The sequence below is a fragment of the Chiloscyllium plagiosum genome, chromosome 22 (assembly GCF_004010195.1).
Source record: "Chiloscyllium plagiosum isolate BGI_BamShark_2017 chromosome 22, ASM401019v2, whole genome shotgun sequence".
NCBI lineage: Eukaryota > Metazoa > Chordata > Chondrichthyes > Orectolobiformes > Hemiscylliidae > Chiloscyllium > Chiloscyllium plagiosum.
In genome coordinates, this window is record NC_057731.1 from 23,280,513 (window position 1) to 23,308,266 (window position 27,754).

Consider the following 27,754-nt stretch of genomic DNA (forward strand, 5'->3'; position numbering starts at 1 on the left):
TCTCTATGACCTTGTTTAGGGAGATACCAATCTTTGTTACCTTTGTGAATTTGCACAAACCTTTTGGTGAGAATGGGTGCAGCTGAGGTTTTTTAAATCATTTGTTCATTCACACCTTAGGCCAACATATATTTCCTTTCCCTAATTACTTTTGACAAGGTTTTGGTGAGCTTCCTTCTTGATTTGCTGCAGTCCAAAATGATGTAGGTAGATCCACTGCGCTACTAGGGAGGGAATTCCAGGATTTTAACAGTGAAGGGGCAGTGATATACTTTCAAGTCAGGATATTGTGTGCTTTGGTAGGGACCTTTCAGATGGTGCTGAAAATGTGTTGCTGGAACAGCGCAGCAGGTCAGGCAGCATCCAGGGAACAGGAGAATCGTCGTTTCGGGCACAAGCCCTTCTTCAGGAATGCCACCTTTCAGATGGTGGCATTTTGATGTGCTGCTACAGCAGAAGTCATGGGTTTGAAAAGTGCTGTATAAGAAACTTTGTTGCAGTGCATCTTGTAGCCATGCTGCTGCCTGTCAGTGCTAATGGTGGAGGGTTGGAATGTTGAACATATTATTTAGTGCCAGTCATGCATGAGAAGAATAGTTATGGAATAGGGTTCTGGGGTTCACACAACAATGAGGTGTGTCTTCAGGAGGAAAGAGTCAGTGTAAGGGAGAAATAGTAATATTTCATCTCCAGGTCAAGAGTCTTAACAACGTGTAGCCTCAAATTTGTGTGTTCATTTTGAAACTCTTTTAATATCCAGTTTACAAACAGAGGACCTGAAAGGACATTGTGTTTTACCAATGTGTGAGGAACAAACATTTTCATCTGTTATTCCTCTCTCCACTGTTTCAGCTAAGTACATTATACCTTGAGACTTATTTGACAGAATATTGATATTAAGGAGAGTTCAGATTTGTATCCACTTGGGTAACTGATGTCATGCACTTTCTTTCTTTCAGAAGCGGTTTTGCCAAGGATTAGAAAGTAGCTTTCCTGTTGAGAATGATGTACAATACACTCAACTCAACGAGAACTCCATGTATCACCAGAATCTACAGAAGCATGTTCATCCTACAAGACTGATGAGTAGACGAGTTGCATTCCCCAATGTTGGTCAGCTGGCATTTTTGGTACAGCTAAGTTTTTTTTCTTTTTACAGTTGATATCTACTTAGCCATTGCATTTAGAAAAAATAGGCTCAGTACTTGCTTTCAAGTAAAGAGTTAAGTGTCGCTCTTATAAAGGTAAAATATTGCGAATACGGGAAATCCAAAACCAACACAATGCTGGAGAAACTCAGCATGTCTGGCAGCATTTGTGGAGAGAGAAACAGAGTAAACATTTCAAGTCATATTAGACTCTCAACATTAACTGTTTGTTTCTCCACAGACGCTGCCAGACTTGTTGAGTTTCTTCAACATTGTGTTTGCCTAACATTGCTCTTGTTGACCAGAAATACCTTGCAATTCTGTCATCTACTAATCTTACATTAATAGATGTTTTGATTTTTCCTAAGGAGCTGTGCATAAATATTAATAATTTTTAGAATTATTCACATTGGGAAACATTGGCATCAAGTATTCATGAGTTGCCACTTGAAGTTAGACAAAGTAAAAGGATGAATGCTAAAGGAAGCTTGTTATGTTGAGTTACCTTTATTGATAGAATTATATGTTTTGTTCTTCCAAACCTAGCTTGATCCTTGAGAACCTCAATTGAAGTTGTGGTTCCTCCCAGCGACCACGGGAGCAAATTGTGCACAATCCTTTATTCAGCACCTCAAAGTTAAAGTATATTGGCTTAAAGCATAAAGTATTGCTTTTGTTATAGGGTATTTTGTTTCTCTCCTGTTTAACTATATAATATTAATAGACAATACCATCTCAAACTTGTACTCTCTGAACATGGATCCTTTCTGGGAGTGTGAGTTCAGAGAATTGCTCATGGTCTGAGTAATTTAAAATTACTTATCAATTAGTCAAAAGTAAATTTTAACAACCTAATGTATGAAAATATTAAATAATTAAATTTGTTAACAACATAACCATAGTTGCAGTCCAATTATATTTTCGCACTTTTATCACATGGGACAAGTGTATTACACTGCATTCTCACTCATCACTTAATGGTATTTGTTATTTTCTTTTTTTAATCCTCAAATGTGAAAATGAAAACAGAAGTTGTCGCTAGGAATTTTATGAAGCAGCATCATAGTTGCAAAAACCTTCGTGTAATGTTGAGTTATCTTTATTGATCCAATTTATAGATTTTGTACTTTAAAACCTAGTGGCGGTACAAACCTGAAAAGTTGATCTGTTTTCAGTATTTTATAATTTTTATTCCTATTAATTATTATTCACTATTCATGTTGGGAGGTATTAATCCAAAAGAAAATGAATTATTTCCCCCCTCCATATGATTAAACAAAACAACATTAGGATACTTTCTGTCATATGTATGTCAGCTGTATAACAGTGAAGTGCCCAGTGGCTCATTGGTTAGCATTGATGTCTCACAGTACCAAGGACCTTGGTTCGATTCCACCCTTAGGTGGTTGACTGTGTGGAGTTTGCACATTCTCCCTCTGTTTCCTCCGGGTGCTCCTGTTTCCTCCCACTGTCCAAAGATATGCGGGTTAGGTCGATTCAACATGCTAAATTGCCCTGTTGTATCCAGCGTTATGCAGGTTAGGTGGAGTAATGGGGAGGGGATGGGATACTTTTCAGAGGGTCAGTGCAGCTTCTACGCGCTGAATGATCTCCATCTGTACTGTAGGGATTCTGTGGTCATTCCTTTATTGCAGAACTTTCCAATCACTTCTTTGGCTTACTGTTGGAGTGAGGCTATTTCCCAACCAGGAAGATGGTAGGCATCATGTTCCTAATGTTGATTTTCCTCACCTTTCCACTTAGCATTATGGACCAGACCAAACTTCCTCAAAACATGTCAAGAAGAAAGCCTAGACCCTAACTTGTATCTTATTTAGAGGGAAGTGTAAGGCATCATTCTAGATGTGATTCCATTGGTCAAACTAATAGGCTTATGGCAAAACAAATCTTCTTGCATCACAGTTAAAATATAATCATAAAAGGTGAATTTAAAAAGGAATAATTTCAACGCTATCCAAATACTTACCAAAAATAATACATAGTTTAGCTCCTACTTGTCAACTGTTCCAATATAGCAGTGTCCCATAAATGTGCCCTTGGCAAGGCAAATTCAGCACAACAGATTTCTCTCACTTGCTATTTCCTCCAGTCAAGGAGAAGGAACGTTTTCAGAATGAATCTAGTAACAGAGAGAACACCAGCTTTCACAGCAGCAGAGAGCAAGATCTGTATCTAGCAGCTTCAACTCCAAAGTAGAGTCTGGCTCCCTCTACTCATGCTTCTTTTGTCTAATTTAGGAAAAAGCTATTTACTCTACTTTCCATGGAACAGCCACCTCGTCATCAGAATGACAACACCCCTCTTTAAGAAAAACAGGACAGAACAAATCCCTCTTAAAGGTCACATAGGCCACATTAGCATCCTGTTTATTCAGTGGTAAATGTCGTAATTTAGTTCATTTCCATTATAGCATAGCCAAGATGTGATAACCATCAATGTGATTCTTCTCTACAGCAGTACAGTACAGTATGTTGGAGCATTAATGTACAAGGAACCAGTTGTATGATATTCCAAAATTTACATCTTTCCATTACAGTGTTCCAAGCAATTAGTGACCTTTACAAAATACCCAAAAAAACTACTCATTACTGTTGATTATTTGGTAGTTGATGTAAAATTTATGTTAGCATTTTGTTTTCAAAGATGCAACAAAGCCACGAGCAAATGGACACATCAAAGCCTTGTCCCCGATGTTTGGCAGGCGAATCTGTAAGTATTTTTATTATTTCCTAAGATCTACTGTACCCAGTAATATGGAGGCTTTCTAAATCAGGATAAAGTGCATGAATGCAAATTGAAACTGACATCACCCTTCTGAGATATCGATATTAGTACTGATTAAGTTATTGAAATCCTCATTTTCAAACTTGGAGAAAATCTTCAGAAATGACAGATCCAGGCTAGGGCACCATGGTAAATATTCAATTTAGTGAAGTCAATATATTTGATTAATTGATTTGGCTCTCAGCACATTTTAGCCTTCTGTTGGCAACTAACCTGAGGCAGTAGCTTAAATTAGACCAATAGGTGCATTTTCAAAGGAAAGTGGAAGCATATATTATTTAGCCTTTATAATTCTTCAGATAAATTTAAACATTGTACCAGCTTTTGCTTGCGGAGAAAAGACAGCTGCTTGGTAAATTGAACTGAATATGCTCAGTTTGGAGTCATGCAAAAGTCTGTAGATAAGTACCAGAGCAATGTAACTTATCTCCTTTTATGGCTGGAAAGTTTTATGCACTGCTGCATGAGGTAGGTGGAAGAGATTAACCTGTTTAGTGATGCTGCCTGAAGTGCCAGGAGATTGCTTGTTGAAAAATGAAGGCCAAGTTCATGAGCTGGACAATGTGTGTGTGGTATCTACTATGCTGTTTATTCCAGTAAAAGGTTACCAATAATAAATTCTTAGCTATGCCTCTTTTCTCAGGAATAGAGATGAGCCTTGTTTCTTGCAAACTGGTTTAATACATCTAAATATCTGACATATTAACTGATTTCATGAGCAGTGATTAAAAAGAATTATATGGGAAGAGCTGCTCCTGTCCTACACATTGTCTACAGGCTGACATGCCAGCAATCGTTTTGTGGTTCTCCTTTACGAAACAAAACATCAGCGTTTGGGTTTTTTGAGGTACTGAGATGGGCCAATACGTGCAGATTTCAGTGTCAAATGGATTTGCCTAATTTTGTTTTAGTTGTCCTGTCATGAACCCATCTCCCTCATCATCCTGTGTTTTGGAGACTTCTAATGGAGCTCCCACCATGAGCACTTTATTTGCTACAAGTTGAAACACAGGGGTTAGTGACATTTCTTTTAATTTTAAATAAAGAGACATACACTTTCAGAGGAAAGATAATGGAGGCACTGAGTAAAAGGGAAAGGAAGCCAACCTGGACGAGGTTGGCTAAAGTTTGATAACATTTTTCAGTGTTGTGCATTATTAAACCTACCAAGCTCTTGAGAAGCCCATTGGACCCCCCTTCACCCTCCGGTTCACTTTTAAGACTCATCTTACCTCAACCTAACTATGGAAAGAATATTAATATTACTCTTTCCTCAACTCTGAGCATTTAATGTTTAACTGTTTTAAGAGAACTCCGCTGTTGCAAGAATTCATGCATTTCACAAAAAAAGGATGTTTGATTTTGTTGGAGCCCATTCAACTCCATCCCAGAAAAGAAAGGGACAATCTGCATTTACAAAGTGCCTTTTTAAAGTCTTTGGCTTGCATTCGATGCAGTAAGTACTTTTGAAATGCAGTCACTGTTGTTATGTTGGGAACGTGATGACCAAATTGCACACAGAAAACCCTCTAAGAATAAAATAAATGATCAAATCACCCATTTTAGTGATGCTGTTTGAGAAATAAATGTTTGCTCAGATAAAGGGAAAATCAAACTACTCTTTAAGCAATGCCACAGACTTTTTATATGTACAAAACTTGAAACCATAGCTGTTGGAATCCAACGTTGAGTCAAAGCTGACATGTCATTATAGGAGTTCTTCAATGCAAAGTCCTAGGTCGAACTACCTTGAGCTGTTATACTAATGCTTCTGCCATTGTGTTAAAGTGAAAATTAAGCACCTCGTGCCTGACTTATTTGGACATCACCCAGATCTGGGAGGAAATATTAGAATAAAATTTGTGCCAAACAAGTACTGAGAAGTTGCCTTGTTTAAGAAGTCAGAACCTGTCTACCTCCCACTTAGAGTCATAGAGATGTACAGCACGGAAACAGATCCTTCGGTCCAACCCGTCCATGGCGACCAGATATCCCAACCTAATCTAGTCTCACTTGCCAGCACCCAGCCCATATCCCTCCAAACCCTTCGTATTCATATACCCATCCAGATGCCTTTTAAATGTTGCAATTGTACCAGCCTCCACCACTTCCTCTGGCAACTTATTCCATACATGCACCACCCTCTGCCTGAAAAAGTTGCCCATTGGGATTCTTTTATAATTTTCCCCTCTCATCCTAAACCTATGTGCTCTAATTCTGGACACCCCCACCCCAAGGAAAATACCTTGTTTATTTACCCTATCCATGCTCCTCATAATTTTATAAACCTCTATAAGGTCACCCCTCAGCCTCCAACAGTCCAGGGAAAACAGCCTGACAATATCCTTATAAATCTTTTCTGAAACCTTTCAAGTTATGCAACATCCTTCCGATAGCAATATTCCAAAAGTGGCCTAACCAGTATCCTGTACAGCCGCAACATGACCTCCCAACTCCTGTATGCAATATTCTGACCCATAAAGGGAAGCATACCAAATGCCGCCTTCATTATCCTATCTAACTTTGACTCTACTTTCAAGGAGCTATGAACCAGTACTCCAAGACGTCTTTGTTCAGCAAAGAAGACTGAGGACCTTACCATTAAGTGTATAAGTGCTGCTAAGGTTTGTTTTCCCAAAATGCAGCACCTTGCATTTATCTGAATTAAACTCCATCTGCCACTCCTTCGCCCTTTGGACCATCTGATCAAGATCCCGTTGTAATCTGAGGTAGCCTTCTTCATTGTCAGCTACACCTCCAATTTTGGTGTCATCTGCAAACGTACTAACTATACCTCCTTTGTTCACAACAAATCATTTATATAAATTACAAAAAGTAGTGGATCCAGTACCGATCCTTATAGCACTCCACTGGTCAAAGGCCTCCAGTCTAAAAAAACAACCCTCCACCACCACTCTCTGTCTTCTACCTTCGAATAGTTTTGTATCCAAATGGCTAGTAATATGGACATTTTTCGAGATGTCATCATCCATTTCCCTACATTCTATATCTTCCATGTCCTTCTGATGCAAAATACTTGTTTAGTATCTCTAACATCTCCTGCGGCTCTACAAAACGGCCTTTGCTGATCTTTGAGGAGCCCTGTTCTCTCCCTAGTTACTTTTTTGTCCTTAATGTATTTGTAAAAACCCTTTAGTTTCTCCTTAACCCTATTTGCCAAAGCTGTCTCATGTCCCCTTTTTGCCCTCCCGATTTCCTTCTTAAGTGTACTCTTACTGCCTTTATATTATTCTAAGGATTCACTTAATCTATCCTGTCTATACCTGACAAATGCTTCCTTCTTTTTCTTAACCAAACCCTCAATTTCTCTGTTCGTCCAGCTTTCCCAACACCTACCAGCCTTTCCTTTCACCCTAACAGGAATATATTGTCTCTGGACTCTCATTATCTCATTTCTGAAGGCTTTCCATTTTCCAGCTGTCCATTTTCCTGCAATCATCTGCCCCCAATCAGCTTTTGAAAGTTCTTGCCTAATACCATCAAAATTAGCCTTCCTCCAGTCTAGAACTTCATCTGTTAGATTTGGTCTATCCTTTTCCATCACTATTTTAAATTATGGTCGCTGGCCCCAAAGTGCCCCCCACTGACACCTCAGTCAACTTGCCCTGCCTTAATTCTCAAGAGTAGGCCAAGTTTTGCACCTTCTCTCGTAGGTATATCCACATACTGAATCAGAAAATTGTCTTCTACACACTTAGCAAATTCCTCTCCATCTAAACCCTTAACACAATGGCAGTTCCAGTCTATGTTTGAAAAGTTAAAATCCCCCTGGATGTATTTCCAGGAACATCCTCCCTAAGTACAGCTGTAATGCTATCCTTTGTCAAAACTCCACTCTCCCTCCTCTCTTGTCTCCCTTTCCATCCTTCCTGTCGCATTTGTATCCTGTCCATCCCTAAGCCATGTTTCTGTAATTGCTATGATATCCCAGTCCCATGTTCCTAATTATGCCCTGAGTTCATGTGCCTTCCCTGTTAGGCTTCTTGCATTGAAATAAATGCAGTTTAATTTATCAGTCCTACCTTTTCCTCTGCTTTGTCCCTACCTGCCCTGAGTGCTTGACTCGCTTATTTTCTCAGATTGATCTCTTTCCTCACGAAACCCCTGGGTCTCAGCCCCCCCCCACACACACACACTCCCTATTCTTACTAGCTTAAATCCTCCTGAGCAGCTGTAACAAATCTCCCTGCCAGTATCTTCATCCCCTTCCAATTCACATACAATCCATCCTTCTTGTACAGGTCACTTCTTCGCCAGAAGAGATCCGACTGATCCAAAATGTGAATCCTTTTCTCGTGCATCAGCTTCGACCCGCGTTCGATTCCTGCCCGAGTCTGTGTGGAGTTTGCACTTTCTCCCTGTGTCTGCGTGGGTTTTCTCCAGGTGCTCTGGCTTCCTCCCACAATCCAAAGATGTGCAGGTTGGGTGAATTGGCCATGCTAAATTGCCCATAGTGTTAGGTGTGTTAGACAGGGGTAAATATAAGGGAATGGGTCTGGGTGCGTTATTCTTCGGAGGGTCAGTATGGACTTGGACCATAGGGCCTGTTTCCATACTTTAGGGAATCTAATCCAATCTGATCTATCCTCAACCACGCATTCATTTGCTCCATCCTCTTATTCCAACCCTCACTAGCTCGTAGCACCGGGTGTAATCCAGATATTACTACATTTGAGGACCTCCTTTTTAAATTCATGCAGATGACACCACTTTCTATAGTCCCCCTTCAGAATCTCATTCTGTTCCCCTTCCTATGTTGTTCGTTCCAATGTGTACAATGACCTCCTGTTGGCCCCTCTTTCCCTTGAGAACATTCTGCACCCTCTCTGAGACATCCTTGATCCTGGCACTAAGGAGGCAACAAACCATTCTGATTTTTTACTGCTGGCCACAGAAACATCTGACTAGAGAGTCCCCTAACAACAATTGATCTCTTGGAACCCGACGTACCCTTAATTGCATTAGAGTCAGTCTCAGTACCAGAAACATGGCTGTTTGTGCTACAATCACCTAAGAATCCATCACCCCCTACATTCTCCAAAACAGAATACTTGTTTGAAATGGGGATCGCCACAGGAGACTTATACACTACCTGCCTACCTCTCACCTTTATTGGAGTTAACCCATGTATCCAACTGTATCTACAGCTTTTTTCCTTTCTATAACTGCCATCCATCACACTACCTTGCTCTTGTAAATTCCTCATTGCCTTTAACTGTCGCTCCAACTGATCCATTTGATCTGATAGGATTTGCAACCAAAGACATTTATTGCAGATGTAATCCTCAGTAACACGTGAACTCTCCATAAACTCCCCCCACATCCAACAAGAAAAGCATATCACTCTATTAAGGGCTATGTTTGCTGCTTCCAATCTACAGATACAGAAAATAGCACCGTCTTATTCCTCGACAAAACACTGCTCCAGGCTAATGCTGTGGCAACTGGGACAGATCAGAGGCTGGATATGCTCCAATAAGTGACTCATCTCCTGCCATCCCTAAACTTATTAAAAGATAAAGATCAGTTTTAGATATGTTAAGTTATGCCTGCAGATCAAACGGACTATTCTGCTCATCAGGTTTGTAATATTGGTAACGTTCCATGTGTTCCACATTCCTCCTCATCTATTAACCTTTCAAACATTTCTCCATTGTGCTAATTTAGCTTCCTTGTGAATGTATCTCTGCTGTTTGTCTCAACCTCTCCTTATGGTGCGGGTACAATACCCAAAATCCTGGTGTTCAAAAATTGGGTGTTATTATAGCAGAGAACTTTACTGCTGGAGTCATTGCACACTGGGTTTTGTCTGCTTGGAAAATGCTTGCCAAGACTTGAACCGGAATAGCCATGCTCAAAGGCTAGTAAATGACACAATGTTTTATGTTAGTTTATCATAATAGACTCTCAATCATGACAGTTAACAAATAAATGAATAAATCATTTTGATTAAAGCAATTTCAGTAAATAGAAATTTTTGAAATGGATGCTGGTCTAGTTCCATAATCTGTTTAGGTTCAGGCTTTGCGTCAGGTTCAGATTATATATAGATTGGAAATCTGAAATCTGGCAGTCTTTGTCCTGATGGAACTGAAATATACATTATACCTGTCGCATGTTCATATGAATTTCCTATTGAATTTCAGAGTCACTGTCTTCTAATTGTAGCCTCTCGCTGTGGTCTCACTTGCAATAAGACATGTTTAACCTCTTATGTATGTTCATAATCTGTCCAGTCAATCTTCAGCCTTCTCTTTTCTGGAGAAAAGTATTTGAATTGCTTCAGTCTTTCCTGATGAGAATGAACTCATTGTTCCTGTATCATTCAAGTACAGTTTTGCATCCTCCTCATGCATCTATAAAGACCAGAACAATTCACAGTACTCCCAGGTACTTTCTAATCAAGGTTCTGCACAAAGTTAACATATCTTGTGGTTATCAATTTAGTCCCTCTGAAAATGATCACGCATCTATTATTTTTCAAATCCTCTTAACTTGTGTCACTACATTTAGTGATTCCTTTGGAGAATGTGGTCTTCCAAAATGTATTGCCTTTCTCTTACCTAGAATGAAGTTCATTTGACAAGTACATGCACATTCTGAACATGTATTAATGATTTCCTGTCTTTTCTGGAGCCCTCCCTGTATTAATGAGAATTCCAGTTTGAATATTTTGTTAAGATACTTACATTTTCCTGTCAATATTTTACACAATTGGCAAATAACTGTTGTCCCAGTTCTGATCCTATGGAACATCACCTCAATCATCTGCTGTTCTGATTAATCCTGTTGTTTTGTGGGATGGGGTGTCGAATTTTCAAAGCCTGAGTATTTGAAATTTTCATTGCTGAGAAAGAAAATAAAAATATGATTTTTCCATAAAATATTGATGTGCAATCTGATAACGATCATAAAATGATTGATTAATGTTACACACGATAGCATTGAAATAGCCTATTACTGCCACCAACAGGAGTAATAGGTACTGCAGGGACTTATGACCTGTCAGTAAAACTGTCCCTTGTGCTACATATAACATGGTTAGAAGACTTGTTAATCTAAAAAGAAAACTGGTTAGGTGACTTGTGAAGCATAACAATATTATTGAAGGAAAAATAGGTGGACAAAAGAATGCCTGATATAATTTAAAGTGAGTAAAGCGCATTATTACATAATGCACTTTGATTGGCAGCAAGGATGAAGAAGTGAAGTAATTTTGCATATTTTAACTCCTTCGTGCGCAATATTAACATCAAAACAACTTTCATTTATTTAATACCTTTAAAATAGTCAAATTTTCCAAGCCACCTAACAACGAAAACACAACAATCAAAGCAGAAAAAAAAAGAAAGATTTTGGAAGAAGAGTCCAAAGTCTTAACTTAAAAGGTGGGACTTGGAAGGTGGAGGTAGAGGATGAGGGAGGTTTTGCAAGGCTTGAGACTAGACAGGTAATTAGCAGCGGTCCTATGTCCATATAAATTGGAAGATGGCTCAGGGGACTGCAGCGGCACAGGTTCCGTTCTAAGGGATTCCATTCCCTGTCGGCACTGGATTCATCAACTCAGTTGCAGTAGAGAAGAGGCAGTTCTTCAAAACATTATTACAACACACACATATCCAGGAGGTCAAAGATGGTCCGGGTCCGAAGGGACTCGCTGTATAAAGATCTGGGCAATGGGGGAAAAATATAATCAATGCCACCTTCACCCTGATGGCCACCTTTGTGTGTGGCTGCATCAAGCTGTGCGTGGATCCCCAATACGCAAACACCAAGTGTCACTACGTACTGAGGTTCTACCTGTCCCCAGTGTTATGAAGGATGGGCCTGGCCTCACTGCCACGGAACGCTCTGAGTAGTTGGACCGTTCCGTATCACCTGTCCTTCGTGGAGAAGTTTATGAAGAAAAACACCTTTGACCACAAGTCCATCAGGAAGTGGTCAGCACGTAGTGGCCTTGAGACCCTTTGGGAAAAGGAGAGGGCGGATCCTATCCAGCGGTTCCCTGAGTAGACTGTCAAAGCCATTTGGCAGAATGCCTCATCGCCAGAACTTTCCAACAAGCACCAAGACATGGCTTGGCTGGTGGTGAGAAGGGCTCTGCCTGTGAGATCCTTTATGCATGCCTGGACTGTCTCCTGCACCGCACGCTGCCCTCGAAATGGCTGCGGAGGGGACGAGACTGTCACACACCTCCTTCTGGAATGTGCTTATGCAGAAGAAGTCTGGCGAGAAATGCAGTGGTGTTTTTCGAGGTTCGTCCCGAGCAGCGCCGTGACACGGGACTCCGTGCTGTATGGTTTGTTCCCCGGGACGCACACCAAGACGAACATCAACTGTGCCTGGAGGATCATCAACTCGGTAAAGGATGCTCTCTGGGCAGTCCGAAACCTGTTCATCTTCCAGCTGAGGGAGTTGACCCCAACTGAGTGTTGCAGACTGGCACATTCCAAGGTCCAGGACTTCGTGTTGAGGGATGTGCTGAAGCTTGGGGCAGCTGCCGCCAAGGCATGGTGAGGAAAGACCACCGTGTAACATCTGCCTGCCTAAAGAAGAACAGGGGGCCCACACAGTCATTTGGGATCTGCTGACGCCTCAGCTAAATATGTAATCGTACAGACCTGTACATATGAATGATAACTCTGTCTCTGTATGCCAAGAAATGGAATGTTTACGGATGTATGGCATGACGAATTGTACAGATCATCAAAATATTTTATGAATAAAGTATATTTTTGAAATTTAAAAAAATTTCAATTTCATGCTTCTGGCAGGTACCATGAGTGAATCCATGAGGAAAGGCATTATCACCCTCAACTACAAGCGGAAAGGGGAGAGGGCGGAACTCAGAAATTGGAGACCAATCTCACTATTAAATGCAGATTACAAAATCTTGGCAAAGGTCATTGCCAACCAGGTCAGGTCTGCTCTGGGATTGGTGATCCACCCTGACCAAACCTGTGCTGTGCTGGGCAGGAAGATCGCTGAGAGTCTCGCACTCCTCAGGGATACGATCGCCTACATGCAGGACAGGTGGTTGGACACTTGCCTCATCAGCCTGGACCAGGAGAAAACCTTTGACAGGATATCACACAGGTATATGAGAGATGTTCTCTCCAAAATGGGCTTTGGGGAGGGGATCTGCAATTGGATCAGACTGCTCTACACCAACATTCAGTGCAGTTTCAATCAATGGGTGGGAATCAGACAGCTTCCCAGTCAGATCTGAAGTCAGGCAGGGCTGCCCTCTCTCTCCTGCCTTGTTTGTGTGCTGCATAGAGCCATTTGCCGAGTCCATCAGAAGGATGCGAGCCTGAGAGGGGTGACTATTCCTGACAACGGGGCCCTGCAGGTTAAGGCCTCCCAGTACATGGGTGATGTTGCCATTTTCTGCTCGGATCCACTGTCTGTGCAAGACTCTTGTGCATATATGACCAGTTCGAATGGGCCTCGGTGGGCCAAGGTCATGCTATTTGGGAACTGGGCCAACCAATCCTTCATCCCCTTCACCGTCAGGACTGACCACCTGAAGGTGCTGGGTATTTGGTTTGGAGGGGCTGGGGCATGTGCCAAGTCTTTGGGGGGGGTGTATCAAGAAAGTGAGGCAAACACTGGGCAGATGGAAGCAACGGTCACTCGCCATCGCGGGTAAAAACCTGATCATCAGGTGTGAGGCACTGTCAGTGTTGTTATATGTGGCACAGGTCTGGCCTATTCCCAGAACCTGTGCCATCACAGTCACCCAGGCCATCTTCCATTTTGTATGGAGATCAAAGATGGACCGGGTCCGAAGGGACTCGATGTACAAAGCTCTGGGCAAGGGGAAACAAAACACACCAAATGCCACCCTCACCCTGATAACTACCTTTGTGTGTGGCTGCATCAAGCTGTGCGTGGATCCCCAGTACGCCAACACAAAGTGTCACTAATGTTAAGACGGACCCGCGGGGTCCCGTCTTTGCGTGTTCTTTCGGAAGGAGAGACTCACACTGGCAACTATGGTTAGACGCAGACAGCAGTTTATTCACAGAATCTTAACTGGTACAACGAATCTACAAGCATGCATTCGTTGGAGAAGGCGTTCTGTCTTCCCGTTCAGACTTGACACAATTATACTTCGCGCTGCCTGGAGTCCCCGGTCAGTTCGCCTTCCCCATTGGTCCATTCATCTGCGCGCGCTGGGGAACCGTCCTCCTATTGGCCGCATCGAAGTGCCTGTCCAGCTCCTGCTGTGCTTGACAATGGCTCAGCCATCCCTGGGAGCGGTTCCGATCACGTATTCAATAGTTCATTGTTTCAAGGAATTACTATGCGTCTGACAGGCTAGCCATTTTCAATAGTTTCAGTTTAACTAAATTGTCAATTGCACTTATCAACTTTAGACTTAAATAGAGCCATTCACACTCAATAGTTACAGGTTCCGAATGAGCAATTCACACTTGTCTAACAGTTACAGATTCCGATCGGTTTCTTTATTAATCCCGAGTTTCGATGGGGCAATTGATACTGGCTGGTATTTACAGGCTCCAAGATTTAATTAACATTATGCATATCCCTTACAAGCCCCAGCCAGGTAGTCATGCAGTCGCCAGCAGCAGCTCGCTTGGCTGTTGTTAACCATTTCAGGGCTGGAACTAGAAGTGTCTGTTGCAGAACTAGTGTCAACCTCCCTAGCCCTACATTAAACACCCCAATGAAATCTCCCCAACACCTGGCAGGGCCATTGTGCACAGCAGCCCCTCAGGATGGTGTTTCCAAGGGGAGCGTGCAGGTGGGATTTCTATCCATGTGCCTTTAGGTTGAGGTTATGGTTTTACTAAGAGCCTTGCTCAGTATCTGCAGTGTATCCTGCAGCTGGTGTGGGGACACTGGCAGATGGAATCAGTGGGTGTGGTGCCAGTCACGTGGGGGGCTGCTTTGTCCTGGATGGTGTCAACCTGCTGGAGGGTTGTTGGAGCAGCAGCATCCAGACAAGGGGGAGTATTCCATCACCCTCCTGCCTTGTGGACAGGCTGTGGGGAGGAAAACGCTCCAAGTAGTTGGACCGTTCCGTATCACCTGTCCTTCGTGGAGAAGTTTATGAAGAAAAACACCTTTGACCACAAGTCCATCAGGAAGTGGTCAGCACGTAGTGTCCTTGAGACCCTTCTGGAAAAGGAGAGGGTGGATCCTGTCGAGCGGTTCCCTGGGCAGACTGTCAAAGTCATTTGGCAGAATGCCTCATTGCCAGAACTTTCCAACAAGACATGGCTTGGCTGGTGGTGAGAAGGGCTCTGCCTATGAGATCCTTTATGCATGCCCGGACTCTGCATGCCGGACACTGCATGCTGCCCTCGAAGCGGCTGCAGAGGGGACGAGACTGTCACACGCCACCTTCTGGAATGTGCCTACGCAAAGGAAGTCTGGAGACGAATGCAGTGGTGCTTGTCGAGGTTCATCAGCTCCGTGACGCGGGACTCCGTGCTCTATGGTTTGTTCCCCGGGACGCACACCGAGACGCACATCAACTGTGCCTGGAGGATCTTTGGTCTGTCCAAAACCTGTTGATCTTCCAGCTGAAGGAGCTGACCCTGACTGAGTGTTGCGGACTGACACATTCGAAGGTCCAGGACTACATGTTGTGGGATGCGCTGAAGCTTGGGGCAGCTGCCGCCAAGGTGTGGTGGGGAAAGACCACTGTGTGTCGGCTGCCTGTCAAAGAACAGGGGGCCCACGCAGTAAGTGGGCTCCGCTGATGCCTCAGCTAAATATATAGATAGTAAACGTACAGACCTGTATATAGGAATGATTACTCGATCTCTATATGCAAAGAAATGGAATGTTTACATATGTATGCCATGACCAATTGTACAAATCATCAAAAATGTTTTTATGAATAAAGTATATTTTTGAAATTTAAAAGCAATTTCCAGTTAGCAGTATCCCTAAGCATAGATATTGATAGTGGAGAGTTCAGCAATGGTAATTACATTGACTGCCAAAGGGAGAACATTACATTTTCTTTTGTTTGAGATGTGGCACAGGTCTAGCACTTTAATGTGTGAATGTTATCTGTCATCATCAGTCCACGTTTGAATGTTGCCCAGATAATGCTAGGTTTATATAGTGAATGCTTCAGTATCCGAGGAGCCACTAATGGTACTGAACATTGTGCAATCATCAGCAAAATGTTGTTTTCAAAGCAATTCAATATCCAATGCAATTGCATGTAGAAAGCTGGACAAATATAACTATTGAATGGCCAGCACTCTTCCTTCGTGGTTGAGAACAAAATCCTGAGCCATTATCTCCTGGAATTTTCAGAATAATGTGAGTGAAGTGGAAGACATTATATTTCATTTGTTCATCTTTTTACCATTTGCCAATTAAAGTGACTTTAAAGTCAATTTTTCTTCTTCTGAAGGTATGGGACGATTTGTCTAGATGTAGTTTTGTGCACAGAAATTACTATTTCCAATAAAAGCAAAAAGTTACAGATGCTGGAAATTTGAAATAAAAATAAAAAGTGCTAGAGAAACTGAGCAGATCTGGCTACACCTGGAGAGAGTTAATGTTTCAAATCCACTAACTGCTTCAGAAAAACTGTGGATGCTGTCAATCAGAAACAAAAACAGAAATTCTAGAAAAGCTCAGCAGGTCTGGCAGCATCTGTAAAGAGAAAACAGTTCATGTTTCGGGTCGAGTCAACCCTTCCTCAGATCACAGACTCTTCTTTAGAACTGATTTGAGTCATTGGATTTGAAAAGTGACCATTTCTGATGTTACTCAATGAGAAGAAACCTTTCAGCTGAGCTAGATATCATTCTAACTGATATCTATACACATACACACTTTTAGTATGTGTTTACGTATGATTAGGAAGTGTGGGGTTCTTGTGCCCATCCTGCTCAGTACCGACTGGGAGCAACAAGCTCAGCTGCTCACCTGATGGATTCCCTGTGGTCATTGGAGAAAAGTCTTTTTCATTACAAAGGTAAATCAGAAATACCAAGTTAATTTATCATGTTGTGAAAAGATGAAAATTTCAACTGCATTATTATGCAGCACAATAAATTGAAATGCCATTAGTATGCTTTCCATAGTTTTCCCTGTGAAATAATGTTAAAAAGAAATTGGGTAAATTTGAATTTGTAATGGTTTATTTTTAAGCTTTGGAATACCCGACATACACATCTCTACCTCTCTACTGCACTTTATCCCCTTTAAGGCTCTCTTTAAAATCTACTTCTTGGACCACACTTGGTGGTTTCCTTCCAATTGTCCCAATATTGTTAAAAATGCTTCTGAAGGCCCATGGCTAAAGAAGGACTGTAATGCGAACTTTTAAATTTATTTCTTTGGTTTTCTATTTTGTGCCGAGGTACCTTTGTACCTAAGGTTAAAAAAAAAGGGCTGCAGATGCTGAAAACCAGAGTCTAGATTAGAATGGTGCTGGAAAAGCACAGCAGGTCAGGCAGGAAGTGGATAGGTGGAAAGGAAGATAGGCAGGTAGGACAATTCATGAGGGCGGTGCTGAGCTGGAAGGTTGGAGCTGGGATGAGGTGGGGAAGGGGAAATGAGGAAACTGATTCAATCCACATTGATACCATGGGGTTGAAGTGTTCTGAGGCAGAAGATGAGGCGTTCTTCCTCCAGGCATCTTTGTACCTAAGATGGTGCTGGGAATGGTGACTTTGTACACCTTTCACTTTACTCCTGTATCCCTGTACTTGAGTACACATGAGACTAAAATCTAATTCTAGATACAAGTTGTTGTTGAAACGTAACTATTTTGCTTGATTTTGTTTAAAACGACTGTGTATTTTGTACTGCAGTTGCTTTATGTTGCAAGTCATAACTCCTTTTGAGGAAGGGCCAAAAGACACAGATGGTGCTTTATTATGTCCTCAGATTTCTCAAAGTCCTTTATCGGTACTGTTATAAAATCGCATTTTCACTGTTAAGTAGATAAATGTGGTGCAGTAAATTGCCAATATATGATTGACTGGTCAGCTAATCTGTTCTTTGGTGCTGGTAACTGGTGGGTAAGACCTTTGGCCAGGATGCTAGCAGAATTACCTATTGTTCTTCTATGAGCACCAAAGAATCTTTTAATTATTTGAGTTAGTAGGTGGTTCTTAGTTTAAAGTTTAAATTATGTGGATGATAAGATGTCATTATTCTGCACCATAATGATGATGTGTGCAATCTTGGAGTAGAACTCATTCACAAATCACTGAGGGCCAAGTTGACAGCTAAATGGACTAGTAAAAGAGGAAATGAAAAAAAAAGCTTTTGTATACAGCACCTTTTCAGAACTTTAAATTATCTGAAATGCTCTTCAATCAATTAATTAATTAATTACTTTTCAATCATAGCCACTGTTGTAAGGTAGGAAAAGAAACAAACAATATGTATTGTCCCACAAGACAATGCAATAAATGATGGATTATGGTTGGAATTTCCAGAATTTACACCATTTTTTTAGATTAGATTCCCTATAGTGTGGAAACCCATCCTTCAGTCCAACAAGTTCACACCAACCCTCCGAAATGTAACCCATTCCCCTACCCTATATTTACTCCTGAATAATGCATCTACCGCTATGGGCAATTTAGCATGGCCAATTCACCTGACCTGCACATCTTTGGATTGTGGGATGAAACCGGAGCACCCGGAGGAAACGCACACAGATACAGGGAGAATGTGCAAACTCCACACAATCGCCCAAGGCAAGAATTGAACCAGTGTCCCTGGCGCTGTGAGGCAGCAGTGCTAACCACTAAGCCACTGATATTTGTACACAGTTTGGCGCTATCAATGTTAAGTTCCTGTGCTTGTCACTAGCATATGGAACAATGTAAAATTTGGTGGAAGTAAGTATTACCACTGGGGCCCAAGTATAAAATTCACACTATGGTCTGAATTTTCTCAAAGTTTAGCTCTGTCAATTTTGGGGAACTTCATGCAGGGTTTTGCCTCTGAGCGCAAGCAATTTTTTTTTGCATAAATTTACGATGCTCACCTCATTGAGTATGCCTCACGCCTCCACGGTACTACTTTCTGTTATCTTCAGGTATGGTGGAAATACTTGCTGCTGCCGGCACCATAATTAGAGCTCACCTGTACACTAGGTGGAATGCTGCGTGCCAGGAATGGTCCTTCATGTTAGTGTGTGCAGAATTGCCCCAGAGATGGCTGAAAGAGTCTGGTAGTTGGTGTGCTGGAGACAGGAGCCTTCCTCTGGATTTCCAGAGGAAACCATATTATCAGAGCCTGCCAGACTGGTCTGACATTGCCACCCAAGTAGTCTAGGGTCAGGAAAAGTACACGGCGGCAATACAATATGGTTCAATAGCTACCTTTACTCTGCAAGGGTACGGCACCATCATCTTCTGTCTGGTACCTTACATGCTCACTCTAGCTTTGCCACTGCACATGACTCCCACTAAAACATATGAACTACCACTCTGACTATGGCATGGCAAAGACCATCCCCCCAACCCCTGCCCCAGACCAGTAATCCTTCCTGTTGCCTGGCTTCCTACTTGCTTGCTTGAGACAGTTCACAGCTATTCTTCTAGCTGCACGAGCACTAGCAGCTGTACTAACCATCGTCCTCTCCCTCAATCCCTGCCCAATCTCATTCCAGGAGGAAATAGAGGCGCACCCTCTGCCAGCTCATATACTGACACCATTGTGGATACTTTAGCAAGGTTAGTCTCAGGAGCATGTTCTGGTCAGTATATTGCCACAACTGAACAAAGATGAAACCCTCCAGACCACTGGCACTCAGAGGACTGCTGGAGACTAGGCACCTACTCCAGTCCTATGCAGTAGAGAACCCGATGGTGTATTTTAATGAAGTTTTCAATAACCAACACTCCGAGACACAGCAGGAGCAATCAAATTTGTTGAGAAACTTGACAAACTGGATTGAAGGTTAGAGGACTCAGTCTGCTAATGACCCCTGTATGTTGCAGAATCCAACATGTGCACATCTGTCTGCCTCCGTGCCTGCCATGGAGAGCCTGATCCAGCGAAATGCTCATTACAGATGTATACTGACCTGAATGGCAGTGCTTTAGTCATTTGAGCAGGCAACACGGGTGAACAACGTTCCTTCTACTTTTCTTTCCAGTTGCTTTGGCCTCCAAGGTCCATGTGCAGCAGTGACTTCTGGAACTGGATGTTAGTGCTTCAGTCAGTGTGCAGAGCCTTGGATCGGTGGTATGCACACAGCTTAGAGGAAACATTGGGACTCAGGGACCTTGATCTCAATCCAGGCACCCCCTCTTCCCCAAGACATAGGATGGTGTCATTCGACTGCTGGAGGAGATATATAGGGCCCTCAAGAGACACAGCCACTTCACTTCTGTCTGTGATGCTCAACCCTGTGAATGTTCAAGTTCAGGAAGGTGAGCATACATCTGGCCAGCACACCGAGCACATCTGGGCCATCTAGCCCCAAATACACCAGAGTTCTCTGTCCAAAATGAATTATACTTTAACATGAGGCTGAATGATTGTAATGAGCAGGAGATTGTTCGGGTATAAGGATCAATAGATAGACATAAAAGATAAAGGAAATTCACGTCTGGAATGATTATATACATAATTCGTTTGTGCACAACTTCATCTTTAATGCCAGCCATTTGCTCTACAATTCTCTGATTGTGATGAATTTTTTTGCATTATTGCTGTCTGTTTTAAGTGTTGGTTAAAGTATAAATATTGACAATGGCACCAAGAGAACTCACCTGTTTTTCTGCAAGCAGCATTGTGGTATTCTTATGCTAGTGCATAGATGGCATCTCAGAATGACATCTCATTCAACAGCGTAGCACTCTCACACGTGTACAGCCAGATTATGTGCTCAAGAGTAGAGCATAATATCTTGACTTCCTGGAGGACCAAAGACTAATCCGAATTACATTGTTTCTCTTGTTTCTTCTCTGGCTCAAGAAGCCTATCCAGTAAGTTACTGAGACATACTAAGGTCCTATTTTCAGCCTTTAGTCTATGGTGAATTAGTTGACCACAATTGGGTGATAAGGAGAGGAAAATTGCCTCAAGTTTTGTGCCCTGTTCACCATTTATTGAATTTTTCCAGAAGCATATTTGGATGACACAGTATGAAGGCATGTTGGTTTAAGTGGAATTGCTCATGTTTCTTATCATGTCTTACATGCATAATGGCTGCTTAAAGGTTCAAGAGGATGAGCCAATGACTGTAAGGCAATAAGATACAGGAGCAGAAATTAGACCATTTAGCCCATCAAGTCTGCTCCACCATTAAATCATGGCTGATCAGTTTCTGAACTCCATTCTCCTGCTTTCTCCTCCTAACCTTTTGATGCCCTTGCCAATCAAGAACCTATCTATCTCCATCTTAAATACACTCAATGACCTGACCTCCACAGTCTTCAGTGGCAATGAATTCCATAGATTCACCTCTCTCTGGCTAAAGAAGTTTGTTATTATCTCTGTTCTAAAAGGACGTCCCTTTAATCTGAGGCTGTGTCCTCTGGTCCTAGTCTCTCCTACCAATGGAAACATCTTCCCAGCATCCTATTCAGTATTCTGTAAGTTTCAATTAGATCCCCCCTCGTCCTTCTAAACTCCATCAAGAGTAGACCCAGAGTCCTCAAACGTCCTTCCTATGTTGAGCATTTCATTCCCAGGACCATTCTCGTGAACCTCCTCTGAACACACTCAAGGCCAGTACATCCATCCTGAGATCTTGGGCCCAAAACTGCGCGCATTACTCTAAATGCGGCCTGATCAGAGCCTCAGAAGTACATCCCTGCTTTTATATTCAAGTCCTCTCAAAATAAATACCAATATTGTTTTTGCTTTCCTAACTACTGACTCAAACTACAAATTAACCTTCAGAGAATTCTGGACTAGAACTCCCAAATCTCATTGTACTTCATGCTTCTGAATTTCCTCGCCATTTAGAAAATGGTCCGTGCTTCTATTCTTCTTACCAAACTGCATGACCTCACACTTTCCCACATTGTACTCCCATCTGTCACTTCTTTGCTCACTCTCCTAACCTGTCCAAATCCTCCTTCAGCCTCCCGGCCTCCTCAATACTACCTGTCCTTCTGCCTATGTTTGTATCATCTGCGGACTTAGCCAGAATTACCTCAGTTGCTTCATTTAGATCATTAATATACAAAGTGAAATGTGGTCCCCTGGTGGAACACTATTTGTCACCGACTGCCACCCTGAGAAAGACCCGTTCATCCCCAGTCTGCTTCTGCTAGACAGCCAAGCTTCTATCCGTGCTAGCAACTTGCCTTGGACACCATTGGCCCATATCCTACTCAGCAGCCTCATGTGCGGCACCTTGTCAAAGGCCTTCTTGAAGTCCAGGTAGATAACATCCATTGGCTATCCTTGGTCTAACCTGTTCATTACTTCATCAATGAATTCTAGTAGATTTGTCAGGAATGATCTCTCCTTAAGGAAACCATGCTGACTTTGCTTTATGTTACCGTACATTTACAAGTATTCAGAAATCTCATCCTTTACAATGGACTCCAAACTCTTACCCATGACCAAGGTTGGGCTAATCAGCCTGTAGTTTTCCGTCTTGTGCCTTACTCCCTTTTTAAACAGGGGTGTCATGTTAGCAATTTTCCAGCCCTCTGGGACGGTCCCTGAATCTAGCGATTCCTGAAAGATCACCAGTAATGCCTCCACGATTTCTTCAGCTATCTCCCTTAGAACTCTGTAGTCCATCTGATCCAGGTTATTTATCCACGTTTAGGCCATTCACTTTTTCTAGCACCTTCTCCTTGGTGATGGCCACCATACCCAGCTCTGCCCCCTGACTTCTTAATTTTGTGGCAAATTACTTCTACTATGAAGACTGACGAAAAGTAATTATTCAGTTCTCAGCCATTTCCTTGTTCCCCCCTATTATCTCGCTAGCGTCATTTTCCACTTTTGTCTCTCTTTTGCCCTTTATATATCTAAAGAAACTCCTATAGTCTTCCTTTTATATTGCTGGCTAGCTTACCCTCATATTTAATCTTTTCCCTCCTTTTTTTTGTTGCCTTCTGTTGGTCTTTGTAAGCTTCCCAATCCTCTGGTTTCCCATTGCCCTTCGCCACAATATATGCTTTCTTTTTTACTTTTATGCTTTCCCTGACATCTCTAGTCAGTCACGGTTGCCTCATCCTCTCTGTCCTCTGCTGCTTTTCCTCGGGATGAATTTTTGTTTTGTCTCCTGGATCACGACCAGAAACACCTGCCATTTGCGGTCCATTGTCGTTCCTGTGAGGCTCCTTTCCCAGTCAGTTGTGCCCAGCTCCTCCCTCATGCCTCTGCAATTGCCTTTATTCAGCTGTAATACTGTTATCGCTGATGCTATTTTCTCTCAAAATGCAGATAGATTCAATCATATTATGATCACTGTCTCCTAAGGGTTCCTTTACCTTAAGCTCCCTTGTCGAGTCTGCCTCTTTGCACAGCACTAAATCCTAGTGGGCTCCACCACAAGCTGCTCCAAAACGCCATCTCGTAGACATTCCACAAATTCCTTTTGCAATCCATGACCAACCTGATTTTCCCAGTCCACCTTATTGAAATCCCCGTGATCACTGTAACTTTGCCTTTCTTATACATCTTTTCTATCTCCTGGTGTATCTTGTGCCCAGCTCCTGACTTACTGTTTTGGCGGCCTGTAAGTAACTCCAACTACGATTTATTTACATTTGTGGTTCCTCAATTTTACCCACACAGATGATACAGCATCTGACCCTACTTCGTCACTTACCATTAATTTAGTTTTATTTCTGACTAATAAGGTTTCTCCACCTCCTCATCCCACCTGCCTATCTTTTCGATGGGATATATATCCTTTGATATTCAGCTCCCAATCCTGATCCCCTTGCAGCTACGTCTCCGTCATGCCCACCAAGTCATACCTGCCAATTTTGGTCTGTGCCACAAGCTCATTTACTTTATTCCTTATACCGAGTGCATTCAGTCCTGTATTAACTGTCCCTCTTCTCATTATCATTTGTTTGTCCAGTGTGCTTGAAGTTTGATGCTAACCCTTTCTAAACACACTGTCTTATTTGTGTCTGTGCTGGAGACTCTAATAACTTCTCCTTCCATGTCATTTCTTTTTTTATTTTTCCACGCAGTTGAATCCACCCCTACAGATGTTAACTTACTGTTTGGTTTCACAATGGGGGAAATTTTATACCGCCTCTCCCTACTTTCTGGTTTAAAGTCCTGTTAACTAGCCTATTTACCCTTTTCACTGAATTTTGGTCCCAGTTCGGTTCAGGTGGAGACCATCCCAGTGATACAAATCTCTGCTGTCCCAATATTGGTGCCAGTGCCCCATGAAAAGGAACCCCTCTTTCCCACACCACTTTTTTAACCAGGTGTTTACATCCCTTATTCTTGTGTGCCTAGGCCAGTTTGCACATGGCTCAGGCAATATTCTGGAGATTATAACCCTTGAGGCCCTGCACTTTATTTGATTCCTAGCCCCTGATAATCCCTGAACAGCTGCTCTTTCCTAATCTTGCCAACATTGTTTGTTCCGGCATGTACCAAAACAACTGAATCCTCTCACTCCCTCCCCAATATCCTTTCAAGCCAGTCAGAGATATCTCTTACTCTTGCAATGGGCAGGTAACATACCATGTAGGACTCTCACTCCTGCTTATAAAGGATGCTATCTATTCTCCTAATTATAGAATCCCCTCTGACTGCCACTTGTCTTTTTGCTCTCCCCTTTTGAATGGCTGAACATACCATGGTGCAGTGGTCAGTTGGCTCATCCTCCCTGCAGCCTGTTGGACAAGGTCAAGAGCTGAGGCTCCTTTGTTCCTGACTGCAGGATCCCTCCAGCTGCCTCACTTTCAGTCACAGCCTGCTGTTCCTGGCCACTAACCAAATTTAAATTACAGGTAGAAGAACCTTTATCCGAACATCCAAAAACTGAAAAGCTCCAAAATCTGAAGGTTTCTTGTGAAGTTTTTTCTCATTAACAAGGTTGTTTGGTCAGCAAACAGTTAACTCAAGTCGACACCCACTTAATGCGTGTCACTCAGATGCGATATGGGATGGGGGGAGGGGGGGTGGCGTGGCTAAGCAAATTTTTTCTTAGAAGTCTGCTCCTTAAGTAAGATTTTTAAAACTTTCACCATTAAACTGTCACTGTTCTGAAAACCGAAAAATTCAGGACTGCCTCCTGAAACAAAGTGTCCAGATGCTGTGACATCAATTTCCCACACAAAGTCAACACCTTCAGAGGAGGATGATAGAGAAATTAGGTGCAAAGTGGTGAAGGATTTGGGGTCAGAGATTGAAAGGCTGGGTAAGCAAAGGTATTGATAATCAGCCCCAGAAAGCATGGCTGTTTTTTTTTATCATATCTGTCTGATATTTCTTCTGACTTCGATTTAAAAAAAATGCACCAGGTTTCAAAGTAATGTATCATTATCAACTTTTGCTTGACATGTTATATACTTTTTTTTTACATTGGATGTAGTTTGTTTCAAAGGATAAGCATACTTGTTTTCTCTTATGGGAGAATTTAGAACTAGGAACTGTGTTTTAAAGAAAAACAGGAGTTTCCCTTTTAAATCAGATGAAGTGAATGTTTTCTCTGAATGTTGAGAGTCTTTGCAACTTTCTTCCTGCAGAGATTGTAGGAGTCGAGTCGATTGTGGAAGTGGAGGTGGATAGATTTTTGTTAAGTAAGGGGATGAAAGCTTAACAGGGGTTAGACAGCAATGCAGGTTTGAGGTTACAATCAGATCAATCATGGTTATTAAATGTTGGAACAGGCTTGAGAGACTGAATGGTCTGCTCCCACTCTTAATTCAGAAGTTTGTATGTTTGTTCTGTGATGCTGCTAATTTTATAAATTACTTTTTTTTCTGTTTTAGGGTCATATTAGTCATATGGTTCGCTAAACGGCAAAAAGATCATGTAAAACTGAAGAGACTTTTTAATAGCGTTATGAAGATTCTACAAGAGATATCTAAATTTCTTAGTATTTTATTACAAGGTACTGTTTTCAAACTTAGCCAATATTTTACCTTTTGTACTTGAACTGTCTAATTTACAATACTTATTCTTATAGTAAAGGCAGAACAACATTAATTTTCTTACCAAAAGAAGTTAAAAGAATGTCAGCAAGGTGTTTTCCAACAATGTATATTGTAAAAGTTATAACTTTGAATTTTAAATGAATGAAGATAATACATGACATGAATGCCACAGTATAGGATTAATAATGTGCTGTTTTCTAAAAGTATTTAAATCACTTATTTTCTTTAAAAGCATTTTTTAAAAAATGCTTCATTGCCTGATTGAAAAGAGAAGAATCAATGACATGTTGATTTTAAAGCTGTGTAAATTGTTTCGATTTTTGTCTGCATTTTTCACATTTATGTGCCAGAGTGTAAATAACTTTAATATGTGGTATTTCATTTATAAATTGGGTATACAGAGTGTTTGTTATTCATCTCCCACCTCTTTCATCTTTTTAAGAAACAGGTGACTCTTCTGGCCTACAATTCCATGTGTGTCAGCAAACTGAACAGCCATTATATAGAAGTCTGACTGTGTTTACACACACACATTTCCCAATAGCTGACTAGATAGCTGCTTTGTTATCCTATTACCTAGATATTCAACAATGTGACAAAATGACGTTAATCTATAGCCTGAACTGCTGTTCTATCTAACCATAACCTCATCTCTAACTCATCAAAAAGATCACAGATTTTGAGTAAATCATTTTGATTTCTGCCATACCTATTGGTGGTCTTGAATTTGAGAGGTTAGATAGTCAAACTATTGGAGGCCTTTGCCAGTGTCAAATCCAATATGTCAAAGCATTGCACATGTTGATGTGCTCTGCATGGAGGTTGGACTGAGAGGATGATACTGCTTTCCTCTTCCCAGAAAATAAATTTGCCTCTATTTTTGTGCTATCTTCAATGGACTGACTGGTACCTGGTTTATCATTTTGTGATGGTTTATATGAAGTATGTTCAACAATAAAATCTTTAAAAATAAAAATTTGATACCACTTCTGATTAACTTGTATTTTGAAAAATATTAGAATCTTGATACTTACATTAGAAAATATTTACAAGTGTTTGTATTACTTTTGCTGCAAACTATTGTAATTGAAACTCTTTCTTGTGCCAATTCTTTTTGAAAAACGTTATTCTGAAACAAATATGCTGGACATGGGATTTTTTGGTATCTCAACCATCAAATAAATTGTGAAAGCAAAGTTTTGCACAGATCACTGAGGGAATTGTGTTGGTACTGTTCAGAATATTTTTGTCTATTTTGTGTATATCTGTATTTAATGGGCATTACGTTGCTTTCTGTGCTCTATTAGGTTTAACTAAACTCTTGAGCTAAAATAAACTTGGTGCTATGATTCTTATTTGTTGTTGTGAGCATTTGTTCAGTATGGATTGTCAATTTTCTTTATTGTCAGAGATCTCTTTCTCATCTGCTTCTTTTAAACATCAGGTAACCTCAGCAACTTGTTGAGCTGTTCATTGGGTCCTTTATCAGTCAGGTATCCAGTTTGGGGATGGAAAAGGACATATGCTCTGATCATTATTTCTCCCTGACAGTATAAAATGAGACGCCATAAAATGTTACTATTTTGCATTCTATGAAACACCGCAAGAGCAAAATTTATTCCAAGTTCATTCCTCCGAATAGAGTCTGCCAAACATTATGCATCAGAGTATTGATTTCCACTTTGCTGATATTACTCGTGGAGCGATTGAAAT

The 27,754-nt window shown here is 41.5% G+C and overlaps 1 long non-coding RNA gene across 1 annotated transcript; it reads left to right on the forward strand.

Moving 5' to 3' along the window:
- The first annotated feature begins 965 nt into the window (after positions 1-965).
- LOC122561128 lies at positions 966-27,396 on the forward strand. The gene is made up of 3 exons (XR_006314919.1): positions 966-1,130; positions 3,813-3,878; positions 25,877-27,396. It is a non-coding gene; the product is annotated as an uncharacterized LOC122561128 (long non-coding RNA).
- The last annotated feature ends 358 nt before the right edge of the window (positions 27,397-27,754 follow it).